General features: G+C 41.4%; 1 protein-coding gene across 1 annotated transcript in view; it reads left to right on the top strand.

Annotated features, from left to right (window-relative positions):
* The first annotated feature begins 1,105 nt into the window (after positions 1 to 1,105).
* Positions 1,106 to 10,421, top strand: part of triqk (triple QxxK/R motif containing) — a 68,432-nt gene continuing 59,116 nt past the window's right edge. The window contains exon 1 of the mRNA XM_073044692.1: positions 1,106 to 1,221. The gene's annotated coding sequence lies outside the window, so the exon portion shown is untranslated. The remainder of the gene's footprint in view (positions 1,222 to 10,421) is intronic.

Here is a 10,421-nt window from a genome sequence, read left to right as displayed (position 1 = left end):
ATTTGGTTAGCACAGGTTTTCAGAGTAGGTGAATCTCAGGGTTAGGGAATGAACATTGATTTTGACATTTGATGTGACCTCTGGGAGATCAGGGGGAGGCAGAGAATGAGTTTAACCTGAGGGTACCAGGAATTAAGCAGTTTAGGCCTCCCAGGTTGACACTGAGAAAGTTCATGCAACAATAGGCTCACACAGGATAAAGCATTTCAAATTCCTCTGCAATGCTCTGTGAGACTTTGTCCCATGAAGTGTCTCCATTACAAGGTATTCCACAGGACTTTCAAAGTGAACCCAAACGACCCAGGGTTTTTTGTTTCATGCAAAAAAAATCATTTACCCATTCCTGAAAAGTAGCTCAGTAATTGAATTTCGAGGCACGTGGCTTTGCTTTTAGGTAAATGTAACAGACACCCGATCTTATTGCAATGAGCAGCGAAGATATTCCATTTGCTATGGTTAATGCTCATCTCCCACTATCATTGATTACACAATTACCAAGTTCAATTGTCATGCAGCCATGCATGAGTACAGCCAAACTAAACAGCGTTACACTGGGGGCAAGGTGCAAAACACAGTACCCACAGTCACACACAGCACAAGGCACATATAAGTAAATCCCTGATTGTTCTACCCTGTAAATTGATGGTGTATATTGTTGTTAATGGGAGTTGCAATGTACAAATTACTTGCCACTTCTCCCTCACTTTGAAATGGCCCAAGGCTGTGAAAATGACTATATAAAGAGATGCCCTCCCCATTTTCATGTGTCAAAGGCATGGAGGAAGTGTTGTAGCTTTCCAGAAAATGGGATTGAGAAAATGGTTTTGGTTTCAATGTTTTTGGAGGAAAATTCTGTGTATCCAGAACTGGTTGACAGACAAGGTTTCTTCTGAGTGGCAGCAACATTAGCTCCCTCTCCCTCTCCCTCTCCCTCTCCGTGGAGGCTGCCTGACGTGTTGAATATTTGCTGCATTTTCCGTTTTAATCTCGGATTTCCAGCAGTTAGTTTTTACAGCAACATTTGAGTAATTATTCATGGGCGGGGTTTAGAAACTGCACCAGCTGTTCGTGCATGTTCCAAACAATACGAAAACATTAACACATACATACAGACGGAACAATCTCTCGTTTACGTGCGCGGCTCAGAGCGGAAGTGCAACCGCGCGCAGACGAGGCTGTCTGGGCGACGGTCCCGGAGACGCGGCGCTGGAGGACGAGCTGGTAATGTTTGCACAAGTGGCTACTGTTACTTATTCAGCATGAAATGTACGAGCATATTGCAAGCAATATACCACCATACTTGCAATACAATATCCCACCTCGTTCAATGGTTGCTGGTGGAAATTATTTTAACAATCCCATGGAGGAAAGGGGGCGGCTGCTCGCTAGTGCTTGCAGTTGATTGGACGGTCCCAGTACATGTTAATTTTCCATTGGACAACTGTAATGTCAATGGAATTGGTTTATCGGAAGCAACGTTGACAATTTCTGCTGGAGTTTCTAAACGGGAAGTCACCAAGTTATATTATTGATTTGCCGTGATAAACATTTAATTATTAAGTATTTTATAGCTGCGTTACAACAGACAATCCTTTTAAAAATATTTTGTTTTCAAAACCTGCTTCCGAACTCACTGCTTATTTCTTACCAACTCTGCCGATATGGAAGGGAAAGGACTTGCATTTACACAGTTCATTTTATAACTATCAACAGTTTTAAAGTATTGTGCAGAATTGGGCACCAGGGTTGTCAAGTCTGGCACAATGTTTTCCCGTAAGTTTGTTGAATCAAGCGATACATCACTAACACTGCAGATGAAGGAATTTCATAAATCAATAATAAAAACGAAAGACCACTAACCTGAAACTTGAATTTGACAAAACGTTGAAAATCTGGCAGAGATTTGGAATGGAACATGATAGGTACTGAAATTTTGGCACTCAGGACTGAAGTATTGAGGTAGAAACCCCTTTAACACCAGCAATACACAAAATGTCAGTTGCCATTCCACCAAAGTGCCAGTCAGTAGGCAGGGTCAGAAAACCTGAAATAACTTCATTGGCATTAATTTTCTATCTGAAATCCATGATCTCTTTGAAAAGGAAGGGCAAAGGAAACACGTGCATTGGAACACTTCCAACTGGTGATTCTCCACCAAGTTACATAAGACATTCAGCTGAATTGGGCCATTTGGCCCATTGAGTCTGTTCTGTCATTCATTCAGTTCTGATTTATCATCCCTTTCAACTCCCTTTCTCTTTCCTTCACTGTAGAAACTTGAAGCCCTTACTAATCAAGAACCTATCAAGCTCCACTTTAAATATACCTAATGACCTGGTCTCCACAGCTGTCTGTGGCAATGAATTCCATAGATTCACTGCTCTACGGCTAACGAAATTCCTCCTCATCTCTGTTCTAAATGGACACTCCTCTATTCTGAGGTTGTGCCTTCTGGTCCTAGACTCCCCCACTGTAGGAAACATCCTCTCCATATCAACTCTATCTAGGCCTTTAAAAATTCAATAAGTTTCAATGAAATACTCCTTCATTCTTTTATACTCCAGAGAGTATAGTCCAGGGCTATCATACACTCCTTGTATGTTGAAGCTTTCATTCCCTGAATCATTCTCGTGAACCTCCCCGATGCTGGCACATCTTTTCTTAGGTAAGGGGCCCAGCAGTGTGCCTCAGGGACCCCTACTCTTTGTGATTTTTATAATGACCTGGATGAGAAAGTGGAGGGATGGGTTAGTAAATTTGCAAACCTCACAAAGGTTGGAGGTGTTGCGGATAGTGTGGAGGGCTGTCAGAGGCTACAGCGGGACATTGATAGGATGCAAAACTGGGCTGAGAAGTGGCAGATGGAGTTCAACCCAGATAAATGTGAGGTGGTTCTCTTTGGTTAGTGAAATATGATGGCAGAATTTAGTATTATGCTAAGACTCTTGGCAGCATGGAGGATCAGAGGGATCTTGGGAACCGAGTCCGTAGGACACTCAAAGCTGCTGTGCAGGTTGACTCTGGTTAAGAAGGCATATGGTGTATTGGCCTTCATCAATCGTGGGATTGAGTTTAGGAGCCGAGAGATAAGGTTGCAGCTAAAAAGGACCCTGGTCAGACCCCACTTGGAGTACTGTGCTCAGTTCTGGTCGCCTCACTACAGGAAGGTTGCGGAAACCATAGAAAGGGTGCAGAAGAGATTTACAAGGATGTTGCCTGGATTGGGGAGCATGCCTTAAGAAAACAGGTTGAACTCGGCCTTTTTTCCTTGGAGCGACGAAGGATGAGAGGTGACCTGATAGAGGTGTATAAGATGATGACTGGCATTGATCATGTGGATAGTCAGAGGCTTTTTCCCAGGGCTGAAATGGCTAGCACGAGAGGGCACAGTTTTAAGGTGCTTGGAAGTAAGTATAGAGGAGATGTCGGATAATTTTTTTACGCAGAGAATGGTGAGTGCATGGAATGGGTTGCCGGCAATGGTGGTGGAGGTGGATAAGATAGGGTCTTTGAAGAGACCCCTGAATAGGTACATGGAGCGTAGAAATATAGAGGGCTATGGGTAACCCTAGGTAATTTCTAAGGTAAGGACATGTTAGCACAGCTTTGTGGGCTGAAGGGCCTGTATTGTGCTGTAAGTTTTCCATGTTTCTAAAACTGCTCGCAATACTCTAAGTGCGGTCTGACCAATGTCTTATAAAGACATTACATCATGGTTTGTATGTTCTAGTCCTCTTGAAATAAATGCTAACATTGCAGTTGTCTTCTTTAGAACTAACTCAACATAAGGCATGGTAGCGTGGTCAGCTCAGTACTTTACAGTACCAGGGACCTGGGTTCAATTCCTGTAAGGAGTTTGTACGTTCTCCTTGTGACCTCATGGGTTTCTAACGGTCACTCCAGTTTCCTCGCTCTGTCCAAAGACGTTCTGGTTGGTAGGTTAATTGGTTATTGTAAATTGTCCCGTGATTAATTGCTGGGGGAATTGCTGGGTGGCATTGCTCGAAGGGCTGCAAAAAGCCTACTCGGTGCTATATCTTAATAAGTAAATAACTTGCAAGTTAGCCTTTAGGGAATCTTGCACGAAGACTCCCAAGTCCCTTTGCACCTCTGATTTTTGAATTTTTTTCCCTGTTTAGAAAATAGTCTATACCTTTATTCCTTCCACCAAAGTGCATGACCATACATTTCCTGACACTATATTCCACCTGCCACTTCTTTGCCCTTTCTCCTAATCTACTTCCTCCTGCAGACTCCCTGCTTCCTCAACACCATTTGATCCTCCAGCTATCTTCGTGTCATCTGCAAACTTGGCCACAAAGCCTTCAATTCCTTCATCCAAATCATTGATATACAGCGTGAAGATAGGTGGTCCGAATACCAACTCCTGTGGAACACCACTAATCACCGGCAGCCAACCAGAAAAGGCCCAGTTTATTCCCACACTTTGCTTCCTGCCAGTCAACCAATCTATCCATGCTAGTATCTTTCCTGTAATACCATGGGCTTTTATCTTGTGAAGCAGCCTCATGTGCAGCCCAGTCAAAGGCCTTCTGAAAATTCAAGTAAACAAAATCCACTGACTCTCTTTTGGCTATCCTGCCTGTTATTTCCTCAAAGAATTCGAACAGATTTGTAGCCAAGATTTCCCCTTAAGGAAACCATGCTTAAGGGAAGATATTTAAAAATATAATATTTAGTGTTCCTTCACTCTCAGTGGGTCTACATCCCAGATTTTATGGCAGTCTGTGAGTGCCTTTACCAGAAGGACTGCATCTTTTAAACCATAGTTCGCCATTTTTCCAAAGGAGAATCAGGGATAGGTAATTAGTGCTGGCATTGCCAGCCGTACTTGTGTCATGAAAAATGTTTTTTTTTGTAAAGTATAAACGCTTGTAAGATATAATCAAATGGAAAGCCAGAAATGCAGATTAGTGGTCTGGAGGTTTACATGCCTACTGACAGTGATTCCTTATACCATATACTGTAGCTATTGCTTGCTCAATTTGTTGGCCTGTTTACAAAAACCCTGAACTGCTTTTCAAGTTCTACCCCACCATTGGAACTTTAGTCATAAATGGATTAGAATAGTTGCTAAATAGTAAACAGATGGTAAAAAGCAGCAGAGATTAAGGTATTCAGTTCCAGAAAACACTAAAGATTACTGGACAAATCCGATTGGAAAGCATATTGTAATATTTTCTCCTTAATTCTAGGAGTTGGTGTTATGTTACAGCTGCATGAACCTCTGGTGACACCAGAGCATAGTGTTCTGCTCTGGACACTGCACCACAAAGGGCACGTTAACCTTGGATGCTTTGCTCTACAGACAAGAACTTGTACTGGAACCACAGGATAAATGCAGGGAAATGCATGTTTCTTCCATACAGAAGAGACTTTATCTGACAGTGGTGTTTAAGATGCTAGGAGGATTTCTAGGGGTGATCATATGGTGTAAATGGACGGGAACATCCTGAACGTAAAAGAATCATCTTAGAATAGAACCCTAAAACACTGAAACATTAAAATCTAGTTTAAATCTGTAACTTTATTCTCTCAGATCCATAAATGACAGATCAATTGAAGATTTGTGGAACTCTGCAGGGAGGTATTCAAAGCAGGTAGTCAAAGATCTCTATGAAGTTCCTTGGAAACCAACAGTGGCATTGCATTGGAACTGTTTATTTTATATTAAATTATTTTGAGGATACTGTATATATTTCGGCCTTATGACGTGGATTTATATTACACTTTATCCTCGTTATATGTGGGGGATACGTTCCTCGCAGTTGACGCATAATGTGAATAATTATTTAAATGGAGAAAAAATAGGGATGCGTTCCAGAGGGCTTCCTAAATATTTTTCATCTGTAATTTATTCATATTTTCATACCAATACAACACAAGGCAACATTCATATTATATTTTATCAATTTAAGGTAATAGTCAATGTAATAAATCATGGAAAGTTAACATTCTAGGGTGTGCATTTCTCACCAACAGTGGCAGGTGTGTTTGCTCCGGGAGATGAGTGGTTGTTGTGGTGTTGGGCATGGATAGTTGTGGTCATCAGGATCATATCAAGCACAGCAAGGGGTGAAGCAAGACTCAGAGAACTGTTAGAACTGCCGGTACTGGTTTGAAGAAAGTGGTGAGGGTTGTTTGCTTGGCAGCATTTTGTTTTTCAGCATAAATTTGCTTGAAGGGAAAAAGGGTTGATAGCAGGGAACAACTGAAATGCTGATGCAGTTCTAAACTTGGGTCCATGTCCATCGCCATTTGTGCCAAGTGTTCCGACTTTCACCATTCCCTCACCGTTGGTAACCTGCTGGGATTTTCAAAATCCTCTGTTGCTTGCAGCATCTGAGAGATAGTTTGCCGTAAAAAAAATACACCTTTAATGTGGATCACACCTTGGTCGAGTGGTTGAATCAGCAATGTTGTGTTAGGCAGCAGGAAACGCGCTATTATGTTAGGATGAATGCTGTCCCAATGTTTAGGATGGGTTGGCACATTGTCAAGCAACAAAAGAACTTTAAAGGCAAGATTCTGTTCCCCGTAGTAGCATCCCAGAGCTGTGTTACCTTCACTTGTTGCTGCACTGTTTATAATTTCCAACTTTTTTTCAAGTGTTAAAGCGGTTCTTTGCCGCTCGGCTGATGGCCCAGGACATGACATCAGATGCTTAGGAGGTATAGTTAAATATTTCAAGCACAAAATCACTGCGCCGTAGGTAAAACCAACAAAAGTTTAAGAGCGCAAGATCGCACATCCACACCTTGCCAAAACCAATGCGAGACTGGCAGGAGTGAGTCTCTGAGGCGTGCGCACGTGACTTGTATTGGCGGGAAAGCAGTGCCCCTCATATGACTGCAAGTTTTGGACGCATATAAGGAGATATTGGTAGAAATAGGTTCTTCGCATAGCTGTGAATCCGCATAGTATGGAGATGCATATAATGAGGATATGGTGTAAATAGTTGATTATAGGATTCTGCTAAATTTCAGTGAACAAAATATGTTTTAATAAATAGAATTCATCCTCTTGATAATGGACTTGAACACTTTGAGCAAGTAAATCTGTTTGGCAAAGAGTATTAACTAAATAGAATCTTTGGACTTGCATGTGGCTTGAAAGGCTGTTCTTGTTTAGAAGATCATAACAGACTGTTTCTTAGAACCACTGCTATCCACGTGGTGAAATCACTTGTGGTACTCCCACAGAAATGTTAAAAAGCAATTCTTGGATGGAAGAAAGTTGAAAAGTTGGAATTGTATGTCCAAAGCCAATAATAGGCTGAAGTGCTCATAAGAGGCTTATTTGATGCTAGAGTAATGGTGGATTGAGAACCACTCTCTCCTAGTGTGAACTGATGAAGAATGCAAGCTGAATTGCGGAGGTAGAGTGAAAACGGGTGGGGTCTTATTAATTGAAAAAAAGAGAAGAGTGATGTGAGTGTGGGGAGATATCTTCAAGGCTAACATGGTGAGATGCAACAATACTTTTAAAATTGATAGCAAAAATTTATTGTTCAATAAATAAAAGTGTGATCAGAATAACAGCATGGAAGAAATGCATTCATTTTATTCTGTCCATACAGTAAATGCCATACAGATGGTTCCACCCTCCATGCCTTCTCCACAAAAGCCTGAATTTTCTTTTTCTTTTTAGCAATTTATTCAGTTCCCTTTTGATGTCTGCAGTTAAATCTGCCTCCCACTACTGCTTTAGCAGTGCAATCCAGACCCCAAAGATTCACTGCCAAGAAAGCTTTTTTTTCTTATTTCAGTTTCAATCTTTTGCTAATTATCTTCTGGTTCGGGAGATTTGTAGACATTTCATTTCTTTTCATTCTGACTAGAGATTTTGTTTTTTTTCTCTCGAACACTTTTGCTTGAAGGAGAGCAACCACAGTGTTTCCCATCTATTTATGTGATTAAGCTGGATTAAGCCTGGAATCATGCTTGTTAATTACCTGCTTTTCCAAAGCATCCATATTTTCATGATCACAGGAAATTCTGCAGGTGTGGACAATCCAAAGCCACATACACAAAATGCTGGAGGAACTCAGTAGGTCAGGCAGCATCCATGAAAATGAACTGTCAATGTTTCGAGCCAAGTCTCTTCTTCAGGACTGGAAAGGAAAGGGGGAAGATGCCAGAATAAACAGGTGGGGGAAGGGGATAAAAGGATATCTAGATGATAGATGAAGCCCTGTGGGTGGGAAAGGTAAAGAGCTGGAGTTGAAGAAATCTGATAGGAGAGGAGAGTGGACCATAGGAGAAAGGGGAGGAGGAGGGACCCGGGGAAGGTGATAGGCAGGTGAGAAGAGGTAAGAGGCCAGAGTGGGGAATAGAAGAAGAGGGGAGGGGTGGGAATTTGTTTTACCAGAAGAAATTCATATTTTTCATGAAGTGTAATACACATTAGTTGTTTATCTGTCCTGTTAGCTGTGGTCTTTCATGGATTCTATTACGTTGGATTTACTGAGTATACTCACAAGAAAATGAATCTCAGGGTTGTATGTGGTTATATATATGTACTTTGAATTCAATTCCCTCTGCTTTGAAGTTTTGTGTCATCTGCAAATTTGAAAATTGTGTCCTGAGTATCTGTGTCCAAATTGGTAATTTCTCTTTAAATAATTGTCAACATTGTAAACTCATACACCATCACTGACGATCAAAAATAAAACAGAAGATGTTAGAAGCAACGGTAGGTTAGGCGAGATATGTGGAAAGAGAAACATCTCACACCAAAATGCTGTCATCAGAATGGTCTGTAGAAATGTCTTTGCCCTGATAGGTTGATACTGCCTGACTTGCCAAGTGTGCCTAGAATGATCTCTTTCTCTTTTTTTCCCCAGAGTTCCTGCCACAAACTTCCACAGCATGTTGAACCTAGACTATAGTTGTTACTTCACTTATGACAAAATCCTATTCTGGCACTTGTGTTTCCTCATCGTGTGTTACAAGTGCTTTGCAGTGAGACAGTAGCATGTTGGCAACTGAAGGAGTTTATAAGCCTAAATATTTAATTGGTTCTTTGGGATGTAATTGTTTGAGTAATATGTTATTCAGACAGAAAATGGCGGAAGCATTCAACAGGTCAGGAAGCACCTGTGCAAGGAAAGGCAGAGTTAATGTTTCTGCTGATGCTGTTCATCAGAACTGGGAAAGAGCTGATGCCCCTTTCACTGCCATATTATCCTTTTCTCAACCTATCAGAGGTACTCACTTTGTTCTACTCTTTCTTCCCCCACCTCATCTGCTGATGAAAACTAATTAATTTTCTCATTTTCCGGTTCTGACAAAGGATCTCGCACCTCTGAAGCATCATCTCTGTCTTGCGTGTGGCGCGGTAATGTAGCGGTTAGCAAAATGCTTTACAGTGCCAGCTGTAAGATTGTAGTTCGGTTCCTCCTGCTATCTGTGAGGAGTTTGTACATTCTTCCCATGACTATGTGCGTTTCCGCATGGGGCTCCGGTTTCCTCTGAAATCCAGAGGTCATAAATGTTAAGGTTAGTAAGTTGTGGGCATGCTATATTGGTGCTGGAAGCGTGGCTCCACCTGCAGGCTGCCCTGAGCACAATCCTCGCTGTATTGATTTAAAACAAATGTGGCATTTCACTATGCAATTTTGTCCTGATGTTTCAATGTATACATGGAAAAAAAAGTTAATCTTTAATCATTTCCACAGATGTTGCCTGATCTCTTTTTATTTCAGATTTCCAGCATGTGCAGATTTTTAGAATTGAATTGTTAAATTTAAATTTGAATTACTTTGGGCCACAGTTGTCATTTAGAGTATAGAATACGTGCCATACTCTTACACCATAAGACTCAGGAGCAGAATTAGCCATTCAGCCATTGTCTACTCCAGTATTTTATCCTGGTTGATTTTTAAAATTCCTCTCAACTTCTTTTTCCTGTCTTCTCCCTGTAACCTTTGATGCCATTGATAATCAAGAATCTTAACAACCTTCTCTTTAAATATATCCAATAACTTGGCCTCTACAGCCATCTGTGGCAATGAATTCCACAGATTCACCACCTTTTGGCGAAAGAAATTCCTGCTCATCTTTGTTTCTGTTCTAAAATTGTTCCCTCTGGTCCAAACCTCCCCCCCCACCCCCCCCCCCCAGCTATAGGAAACATCCTCATCACACTTACTCTACCTAGGCCTTTCAATATTTGACAAGTTTCAGTAAGATTACCGCCCCCCCCCACCCATTTTTCTAAATTTCTGCAAATAAAGACCCAGAGTCATCAAGTGCTCCTCATACGTTAACTCTTTCATTCCTGGGATAATTTTTGTGAACCTCCTCTGGACCCTCTCCTATGTCAGCACATCCTTTCTTAGATAAGAGACGCAAAACTACTCACTATGCTCCATGTGTGGTCTGACCAATGCCTTACGA

Source organism: Hemitrygon akajei, chromosome 1, assembly GCF_048418815.1.
Source record: "Hemitrygon akajei chromosome 1, sHemAka1.3, whole genome shotgun sequence".
Classification (NCBI taxonomy): Eukaryota; Metazoa; Chordata; class Chondrichthyes; order Myliobatiformes; family Dasyatidae; genus Hemitrygon; species Hemitrygon akajei.
The sequence above is the reverse complement of the archived record's forward strand: the minus strand, read 5'-3'. Positions and strand labels throughout refer to the sequence as shown.